Here is an 11,257-nt window from a genome sequence, read left to right as displayed (position 1 = left end):
CAGTAGTGAAACAACATTGTGGCATTCCATTTGCCTTGATAACGATTTTCCATTTTCTGGTGGAACCATTCTCTATGTTCATCACTAATGGCGCCAAGGTTATCCGGGAAAAGTTCAAATGATAGTTCAAGAAATATATTTTAGTGACATGTTACATCTAGAGATGAGCGAACGTACTCGTTAAGGGCGATTTCGCAATCGAGCATCGCTATTTTCAAGTGTGAAACTACTTGAAAATAGACTACTCAGGTGAAAAGATTCGGGGGGCGCTGGGGATGAGCGGGGGTTGCAGAGGGGAGTGAGGGGGGAGAGAGAGAGAGCTCCCCCCTGTTCCCCACTGCTACCCTCCGCTCCACCATGCCGCCCCCCGAATCTTTTCACCCGAGTAGCCAGGTACTCGAAAATAGCGATGCTCGATTGCGAAATTGCCCTTAACAAGTACATTCGCTCATCTCTAGTTACATCCCATACGGTGGTATGATCTCAGTAGTTCATGTACAATATCACAAGAGTTCTCTGCTTTATTGTTGGCTAAGAAGTTCTTGCAGACCCTTGTGAAAGACAGCCATGCCTTTTTTTTCAACGTAGTTTACATATCAAGGAAATTTTCATCAGCCATTACTTTCCTAATTTGCGGTCCTAGAAATATTCCTTCCTTAATTTTTTCTTCACTGATCCTTGGGAACTTCTCTCGCAAGTACATGAATCCAGGAGATGTTTTGTACATTGCTTTTACAAAGTTTTTGATGAAACCCAATTTAATGTGCAGCGGAAGTAGATACACATTTTTGGGTCAACCAGAGGAATGTTCACCACATTCATCTGTCCAGGCAGTAGTTCATTCCGAGCAGGCCATTTTTTTCCACAATAGTGTTTTTTTCTGTCCCTCCTGAGTCCAGACATACAGCATTAAATTGATGTGCAGCTTGAACCATAGGGGTGAGGACCCTGCTCAAAAAAAGCTTACAGACTATGAGAAAGTAAGGGTGACATTCTAACATAATTTTCAACATCTGTTGCATAGGTCCAGGATATCCAGGTGGAATAAAGCAAGGTGAGTAATCACTGCCATTAAACTGCTTATTTGGGCCTGGTTTATATTTTATAGTTTTGTTGCAATTTTATGCAATGTTTAGCCTAAAACAAGCATGGAGCCTAAAGAGAGGAGAAATCATTGAAAGATTTATTTTGGAACCAGTCCAAGTTTGAAATTAAAAAAATCATCATATCTGAACCGTAAATTAATTGAGTCTTACTCCTGGTTGTATTTGTTACTGATACATAGTCTCCTCTGGCTAACTAATGGATCCCAATTACAAAAGTCTCCTCTGTAGTCAGGTTCTATCAGTAGAAGCTCTCTTTAGGCTCTTTGCACATAGACTGTTCTCTTTAGTCCATGCAGCAGGAAGGAGGGAAATGTTTATGGCACATATCACTGAAAGCCCAATGGGCTCTAACTTTACACCTTTCTGAGGAGCTGTTGTAAAAAGGTGGAAGTTACAGCAACATTAAAAATATTGTCTCTACTGTCCCACTCGCATAAAAAGCAGCAGTGAAAGATCTCCACATATACTCCATTTGTATTTCTCATATTGGATAAGTATGAGTATCTCTTTGAAGTTCTCATATGTCTCCTTCAGGTTAACTGCATGAGCAATCGGAACTGAAGGAAATTCGTTCCCATTGTGAAGGAGTATTGCTTTCAGACTAACTTTGCTAAAATCTATGAACAAGTGCCACTCATTTACATTGAAATCATGGGCAAGAGTCTCCATAACGGATGCAATATCATTACAAAAGACCATGTCACCTTCCTTAGAGAAATATTTCGAAAAAATGGCATGTCAGTCACAAAAAACACTCAATTTTGTATTGCGAGAAAGAAGATTCTATCCTTTTAATCTCGACCCTAAAAGTTCAGCCTGTTGCTTCGACGAATTTAAATTGCGATCAAGATCGTAGAGATCACCCTGAGTCACAAAGTGAGGCTCATTTGATTTACAGAGGTCCTGAAATGTAATCTTTATTTATATAGTGCCAATATATTCCTCAGTGTTTCATGAATCAGGGGAAGTATACACAAAGCAAGTCCTGACATACAGTATTAAGCTGATGTGTAGCTTGAACCATAGGTGTGAGGACTCTCCTCACAAAAGCTTACAGACTATAAGAAAGTAGTGGTGACGCAAGTGGTATAAAAGCTTGCTTTGTACAGCCCAGGAAGAGGGACGTGCTGAGGAAGGGGGGAGGGTGGAGGTGAGGAATATATATATTTAATTGTGTGTGTCCCTCTTACCGTTTTGTGTGTAAACAGGTAGTAAGTGCAATGGGGTGTGTGGGGAATACAGTGGGAAGAAGAGGATCGGGTTTCCAATAGAGAGTATAGAAGCAGGGGACTCCATTCTTATGCAACTGCTATAATAATAATCTTTATTTATATAGTGCCAATGTATTCCTCACTGTTTTATGAATCAGGGAAAATATACACAAAATAAGTCCTGAGTCCAGACATACAGCATAACCCTTTCCAATCCACTGTCTGACGTCTAAAAACATTCTGATTGAGGGCTGTAAAGCTTCCGATGTCGGAAGACGTCCGGCAGGGTATTCTTACTGTATATTACTGGCCGCTCTGTTGTCGGGGGCCTCTCCAGCATGTCCAATACCACATGTGCTGACTCTTGCCAGTAGGTGCCGCCATTGTAAAATGGCAGAAAGAAAAAAACCCCTAGGAAACCCTTAATCCAAAATTGGATGGCAAAGGGTTTAATTGATGTGCAGCTTGAACCATAGGGGTGAGGACCCTGCTCAAAAAAAGCTTACAGACTATGAGAAAGTAGGGGTGACACAAGTGGTATAATAGCTTATATAAATACATATACAAGTATATATTTTGTGTATGTGTGTCAATCACCAGCTGTGTTTGTATGTAAACAGGTAAAAAGTGCAATGGGGTGCATGGGGCATACATTGGGAAGAAGGGGAACAGGTTTCCAATGAAGAGAGTGTCGAAACAGGGTAGATGGAAAAGAGTTTAGATTAGGGAATATGCTAAACCTTCCAAAGAAGATGTGTTTTTAGGGCATGTTTATGAAAAACAATCTAAAAACATAACAATTTTCCACATTTATTGCATAGGTCCAGCACATCCAGGTGGAATAAAGCAACGTGAGTAATCCCTGCTATTAAACTGCTTATTTAAGCCTGGATAATATTTTCTGGTTTTGCTGCATTCTTATGCAATTTTTATAATAATCTTCATTTATAATAAAAAAATGAATCAAATGTGAACTATAAATTAGTTACGTTTCACTCCTGGTTGTATTTATTACTCATAGATAGCCTCATCTGGTTAACTAGTGGATTCTATTAAATGTTATATAATGCAATGCACTACAGTTATGGATTTAGGCTGCCTGTCCACCAGCGAGTTGTCATTGCGAGATCCACAGCGATTAATCGCCCGCGGACCTCACATGCACACTTTCCATAGGCTAACTAGCCCAACGTCCACAAGCGGAGACCTGTCAGTGCTCCCACCTCTTCCTCTGCTGCAAAATATCGCTAGCAATATTCCGGTACGGCCGTGGACAGGGGGCCTCAGACTAAACTTTATGTAAAACTCATTCTAACAGAATTTTTCACATCTCTTGCATAGGTCCAGGACATCCAGGTGGAATAAAGCAAGGTGAGTAATCACTGCCATTAAACTGCTTATTTGGGCCTGGTTTATATTTTATAGTTTTGCTGCAATTTTATGCAATGTTTAGCCTAAAACAAGCATGGAGCCCGAAGAGAGGAGAAATCATTGAAAGATTTATTTTGGAACCAGTCCAAGTTCAAAATTTAAAAAATCATCATATCTGAACTGTAAATTAGTTGAATCTTACTCCTGGTTGTATTTGTTACTGATACACAGACTCCTCTGGCTAACTAATGGATCCCAATTACAAAAGTCTCCTCTGTAGCCAGGTTCTATCAGTAGAAGCTCTCTTTAGGCTCTTTGCACACAGACTGTTCTCTTTAGTGATTGATCCTGCAGCTGTGTCCTCTCTGAGATGTTACACAGCAGAGTGCAGTTACTGAGAAGAGCCATCTCAGCAGCAGTGAGAAGACAATAATCATGCAGCAGGAAGGAGGGAAATGTTTATGGCACATATCACTGAAATCCCAGTGGGCTCTAACTTTACACCATTCTAAGGAGCTGTTGTAAAAAGGTGGAAGTTACAGCAACATTAAAAATATTAAAATTGTAAATAAAATACTAATTCATCTTTTAAAGGTCTGGGTACTCTAAGATCCATAAATAGCATTTCTGAATGTAAACTGAAACTCAACTTTAAGTGGTTGTACCACTACTAGTTGTCCCATTCACTTCAATAGGATTCAGCCTGTAGTACCAACCCAGGCCACTGCACAATCTCCTCCTCCAGCCATACTGCTGATACATAAGCCCAAAAAGTTCTACTTTTGTTTCATTGCTCCACAGAACAAAATTCCCAAACTTCTGTGCGTTATTTACATGGTTTTAAGCATATTGGAGTTGACTTTTCTTGTGCCTTTGAGTCCGTAGAGGTATATATGTTGGAGTTTTGGCATAAAGACCTTCAGCATGTAGTATGTGACTTGCTGTGCAGGTCTTCTGCAGTTGTGAAAGATTTTTTGACCACTTACCCAACAAGGAATCTGGTGGCAGTCAGTAATACTTTCCTCTTTCTGCCACATCCAGATAGTTTACCCAGTGTTCCTTCAACTTTGAACCTTTTTTCAACTGTATGATACATTCAGTACATTTGCTTCTGTATCCTGTCCTTGTTTATCTAAGCCAATGATCTCTGCTCTGCCATAAGTGGCCATTAACACTTTATGCAAGAAGATCGCTAAAGCTTTCAATCTTTCAATCCATTGAAGAATTATCTTTGTGTGTAAATGGGTCTTTAGACAATACCTTATTTACAAATATGTGTTTTTATGAGGGATTCTATTCAGGGAATCGAATACTTCTGAGATGCAGTAGTCATTAAAAATGGCATTTTGCATTACATTTGGAGCAACTACTTGTTATATTACTTGGATTGGTCTGTTTAAATTGTTCTTGTTTCATTGTTCTTTTGTGAACAGCTAAAAGTTTGTAAATTTGAGAACTAAACCTAAATTGCAAAGGGGATTGAATAATTTTGCTTGCAAATATATTAAATTTTTTCTTTCACAGTTCCATCTTGTGAACCTGTATTCCCACAGAGTTGTATGGAACAATTATTCAAGGTAAGAATTTGAACACTTTGCAGTTTGAGACAACTTGTGTTAATATGACAGCCAATGTAATAACTAACAAAAGTGCAGATCACTTTATTTCCTTAAAATGAAGTCTTTGTGCTGAAAAAAATCACCTCGAAGTGCTGAACACTAGGTGGTCTCCCTTCTAATGTCCACTCCTGTATTTATGTGAAATCCGCCTCTAGTAACAGAAACAGCAACATGGAATACAAGAAGTGGAGGATGGGGATGACTTAGAGATGTAGCAGAATTTATCTTGTCTGTGATAACTTGTAGCAGGAAGTTATCCTATCTTAAGCCTTAAAAAGCTATTGTTCTCTTCTTAATGCAACCAAACCCACTATAAAGTAATTGAAAGGGTAAATATACTGTGGCACAGAAAGCCATAATAACTTGTTAAAAGTCATGTTAAACCCTGCTGCATCTATATGCTGCCCATAAACGTTAATACACAGACATGCTGGAGCAAGCTGAAAATTATAAATATGGCCCGCTGAAGAGAAACTGGTGGAAAATGCGGGCTGAGAAAATCGGAATGAGACCTCTGGCACACTAGCCAATTTAGTGTTCATGTTAATTCACGGTCAGTACACAGATCCATTATTATTTCTTCTTGTCCATATCATGTATGAGTATGAGGACATGCAAATGTGTCCATGTGGTGTCCTATGCGAGTTGCATCCAAAGCTGTCGGGCGCAACTTGTGCATACAGTAAGTGTGCGCCCGGTCTGCTGGTCAGAAATACTGCTCCCAGTACTCATGTACACATATAGCAGCTTATTGTGAAAAGTCATCTGAAAGTGCAGCTGTACTTTACGTTTATTATTAGATGCTTCTCAAACAGCTAAGCAGATTTCCTATAATTCTATGAAAGTTTGTTTTTCCTACATCATGAAACTACTGCATACAGTGCCTAGTGTATAACAACAGTTCTCACAATGTAAATCTCCAGAGAAAGCTTTGTGGATATATGTAGGCAGCAAAAATGTTAAAATAATGCTAGAAGGTTTTTGCATCATTATATTGTAAGCTTAAACTCGGCAAAAATCACTGATGGAATATCTGTGTCATGCTAGTATGTGTTTATCTCTATGACCTATATATGTTTTTCCTGATGAGCATAAATGACATACAGAAGTAGATACAAAATAACAGATAGGTAACATTATCCTACCATCAAGCTAAGAAATGTATCAGTAAATGTCCAGCTGCAGAGACCCTGCTAGTCACTTAAATGAAGGAGTGGAAGCCCCTATAACTTTTTACCCAAACAGAAATCCCTGTAGTTGGACCCCATCAATAACAGAGTGATAGTCCACCTATGGGGCATAACCATAGGGTATGCACAGAGTGTGGTCACAGCCCGCCTAGGAGTCTTAGGTGGTCCATAAGGTTTCTTTTGCCCATGAGAAAAAACAGTACTATCAAAGAAGCATTATAGTTGGCGGCCATGATTCAGACTTTGCATTAGGACCAAACAAGTTCATCAATGAAGCCAACAAATAGGTGATATAAAGTTACAAATGTCTAAAGACACACCAGCTTAATCATCCACCGTAGGGATGAGCGAACGTGTCCGTTACGGACACATCCGCACCCGGACACCGGCTTTGCCGAACACTGCAGTGTTCGCGCGTAAGTGTCCGGGTGCCGCCGGGGGGCGGGGAGATGCGCGGCGGCGCGGGCGGCAGTAGCGGGGAACAGGGGGGAGCCCTCTCTCTCTCCCTCTCCCCCCCACTCCCCGCCGCACCCCCCCGCGCTGCCACGGCGGCCCCCGAACTTTTTCGCCCGAACACTGAAGTGTTCGCAAAGTTCGGTGTTCGGGCGAAAAAGGTGCGGAGCCGAACGTGTTCGCTCATCTCTAATCCACCGCGGTGATAAATCTGGCGCATTTTCAAACTTAAGTTGGTGCTGTCAGATTTTTGGATAGTACAAGTAAATTGGCCCCATTATGTACATAGCCAACTAAAATTTAACATGTACAGTATGTGCTGAGAATTCCAGGTCCATTAACATATTCTAAATTGTACAGTACAAAGTATGTCTATTATTCTAAGATATTAACTGTTACTTATTTTAATAGATTGATCTCCCACAAACTCTTGTTAAACTCCAAAAGATGCTTTGCAAGTACATGCAGGGGAAGGTATGTAATACTTCATATGTTATATATACAAAATGATTATCTTGTTGCAAAAGTGATAACTATTTTTCAATAATTGGACATTTGTAACAGATGCTAAAGAGCAGTAAGTTGTAAAATAGCTTCCTGGGTGCCTTCTAAACACATTTTAGTATATTTTTATTACAATCCCAATTTAAAAAGCAAATTGGGATGCTGTGTAAATGTGAATAAAAAAGAATGCAATGATTGGGAAATCTCATATAACCATATTTTATTCACTATAAAACATAGAGCCTATGGGAAGCTCACACCAAAGATAGGTCAGGTCCTACCTTTGCATGCATCATAGAGCTAGATGTGGACATAACCTTCGCATGTCCTATCTTTGAGATATGTGAGTGCTTTGCGCAGGTACAATTCCTGGACGTGAACGCTTCTATAGGAATCAATTGGTTCCTATAGAAGCGCTTTCTATGGACTGCTACCCAGTGTGGGGACAGCGCTCGTCTGAAAGAGCCCTTATACATCGTTTAGCAAAAGCAGTGACTATTCCTTTTGTTAAAGTGCCCATTTACCAAGCTAAATGTTGTGCAATAAAAAAAATAGCAGATTTGAATTCCTGGCACCAAAAACATATGTTTTTGAAAAATAATCTTTAACCCTCTGAATAACACTCCCTAATGGTTCGGGTGTTTTTGGACTCGAGCACCGCTTTTTCCGAGTAACTGACTACTCGGATGAAAAGATTCAGGGGGCGCCGGGGGGCGGCGTGGTGGAGTGGGAGGGTAGCAGTGGGGAACAGGGGGGAGCTCTCTCTCTCTCCCTCCCCCCCACTCCCCTCTGCAACCCCCCGCTCACCCCCGGCGTCCCCCCGAATCTTTTCGTCCGAGTAGTCAGTTACTCGGAAAAAGCGGTGCTCGGGTCCAAAAACACCCGAACCGAGTAAGTTCGCTCATCTCTAGATATTATGTATGAATGAACCCTTTGAATTGAAAAATGAAATCATCATGGTGTATATAGCTGAATCGTGTAGGATTAAGATGCTTATATTGTTTCTCTTGCTTTTCTTTGCAGAAAGAGAATAATGAAAAGCTATACAAAGAGTTCCTATGTGAAGTGCATGAGACGCTGGTAATGTTTTCAATATGTTACTTGAAAGCTTTTGCTCTTTAATTTAGAATTCAACATATTTTTCATTATAGACCACATTATATAAATGTACAGTATGTAACAGCTCTTCATTATACTTTTACAGAAAGATGCCGGTTGTACAGTTGACGAAATCCTGAGCACTCCAGAATTCTTGGTATTTGAGTTCTAAGCAATATTTCTAGTATTATCATTAATAGTAGTAGGTTTGAGTTATTCAGTTTAAACATAGAACATTTTTTATTACAAGTCTTTTGAGAACATGCTCCAATTTTACATTAATCTGTTATTAATACTCTCACAATCACTCTTACAGCATATTATTTTTCTGATTTTATATCTGTTTCTGCCTTCCAGGAGAAGATTGGTGATGAAGTTGGAAAAGCAGCAGAACAGGTTGGACTTCAAATTCTGCAAACAACGGTAAGCCTTTTTCTTTAATAGCATGAAAATGAAGCAAGCATATGACCATAATGTACTTATCCAATTAATTAATACAATATTTCATTATAATTATCAGTAAATATGCTAGACCCCTCTTTATTCTATATTGTCACCTATATGCGCCATCATAAAACATGCAGTGTATAAATTATCATTTAATCTCTAGCTAATCCAGGCCTCATACATATGGCAGAGCCATGGGGACTGACCCAGTATTTTAGCTTAGGCTTAGTGTGCCGCCATATACCCTTTTTCCCTGTTTTCCTGAAAATAAGACAGTGTCTTATATTAATTTTTGCTCCAAAAGATTTTACTTTTTTACATGTATAGCTGCCTGGACACTATTTATATATTTTTTTATTAACTGTAACTAGGGCTCAATTTTGGAGTAGGGCTTATACTTCAAGCCTCCTCAAAAATCTTCAAAAAGCATTCAGCATCCTCAAAAATCCTGAAAAATCATGCTAGGGTTTATTTTCAGGGTAGATCTTATTTTCAGGGAAAAGAGTAGTATTAGTACATATAGTTTGTACAAAGCTGTCATATAGCTGCCATAGAGATACAAAAGGCATCTATTGTACCTCCATAAGCCTCTAATTTCATATGGAAGGTTTTCTTTTCTGTGGGATTCTAAAAAAGGTAGTATAATCCTTCAGATGCCATATGTACTATTAAAGGGACTATATCACCATTAAAGCCAGATTTTTATTGTCTAATTGTAGAATTTTTTAATCCTGCTGTCTATATATGACTATAGGAGAGGCCATCTTTCCTGCGCTACATATAACAACATTTAGAGAGATGCTTTACAGCAGCTTCATGGGACATTCACTCAATAGACAGGAGTTGACCTAATGACTTCTATGGGAGACTGTTCTAGACATGTTCTGTGATCTTTGCATGGGTCATTTTGCTGGGGGGGGAGTAGCTAGTCACAGCTTATGCCTATTGTGAATGGCATTCTCTACAGATGAAGAAGTATCAGTCTATTATTAAGCTTTGTGCCAAGTGCAAAAATTGCAGGATCTTAAGATTTTTTTTAATATACAGATTGTGACCAAAAACTTTAAAAAAGTCACCCCAAATTTTTCAAGCATTTGTTTAACATGTATATGTGATTCATATAAAAGGTCATTTTCTGATGACCAATTTTCTTTAAGGGCTTAGTCAGATGTGCGTTTTGTATGTGCGAACTTATGTGCGCAAAAACGCATGGGTAAAAAAATTTGTGTGACCAAAGCATGTGTCACGCTACATGAACCACACTTGGCCACGATTTTGCGCACATAAAGTGCATTGCCGGTTATCCACTGCTGCGGCTGTGACAGCTGTAGCAGGGGATTTCTTGGATGTGAAACCCCTGGATGCTGTCACATCCAGGGGCTTCACCTTGTTGTCAATAGGGCCGATGGCAGCATCCGCGGCCTCATTGACATACAGAGAACATTGCGCTCCTCTGCCACAACTGTGACAGCTGTGGCGGAGGAATTCTTCATTTCCGCGGGGAGTCCCCTTATCACTGTGACAGCATTGAAAGCTATGGGCCACCGGCAAGCCCTGCAGTGATTTTCGGGGAAGGGCTTTAAATATAAGCTCTTCCCTGAAAAACATCCCTAAAATGTGTAAAAAAGGAAAAAAATATATACTCACCTCTCTGCTGCTGCTGGAGCTCAGGCGCGTCTAGCCGGGTTTTCTCCTGAACTGCTATGAAGTGCTTTTAGCAGGTGGGGATGTAAAAGGTGGGAATAACAGCTGCTCTCAGCTGTCATTCAATTGCTTAGTCAATCAGAGGCAGCCCTTTTAGCAGGCAGGGATTTAAAATCCCCGCCTGCTGAAAGCACTTAATAGCAGTTCAGGAGAAGATCCGGCTAGACATACTTGAGCCCTATACATTTTAGGGTCAGCTTCATTGAATTCAATGGGAGAACATTGTGCTCCTGTGCCACAGCTGTCACAGCTGTGCCAGAGGATCACGATCTTCACTGTATGTTCTCAATGGTGTCGGCGCTGCTGCGTCGGCCCCATTGAGCACAAGGTGAAACCCCTGGATGTGACAGCAGAAGATGGATGCCGAAGTTACCTGCGTTTTAAAATACGCTGCCCTATATTTACCGCTGCGTATTTTTGTGCGCAAGTAAATATCGGGCATATGACCACTGCCATTGAAAAGCATTGGTTCTTAATACATGCGGATTGCAAATGCAGGTAACATACACACATAAAAACGCCCATCTGACTGAGCCCTAAATGCTTCTAGGAGA

General features: G+C 40.1%; 1 long non-coding RNA gene across 1 annotated transcript; it reads left to right on the top strand.

The window, feature by feature from the left end:
• Positions 1–1,036: 1,036 nt before the first annotated feature.
• LOC136610622 (uncharacterized) lies at positions 1,037–5,239 on the top strand. The gene is made up of 4 exons (XR_010790132.1): positions 1,037–1,054; positions 3,139–3,168; positions 3,659–3,688; positions 5,213–5,239. It is a non-coding gene; the product is annotated as an uncharacterized lncRNA (long non-coding RNA).
• The last annotated feature ends 6,018 nt before the right edge of the window (positions 5,240–11,257 follow it).

Source organism: Eleutherodactylus coqui, chromosome 2 (assembly GCF_035609145.1).
Source record: "Eleutherodactylus coqui strain aEleCoq1 chromosome 2, aEleCoq1.hap1, whole genome shotgun sequence".
NCBI lineage: Eukaryota > Metazoa > Chordata > Amphibia > Anura > Eleutherodactylidae > Eleutherodactylus > Eleutherodactylus coqui.
This window is presented reverse-complemented; position numbering and strand designations above follow the sequence as displayed.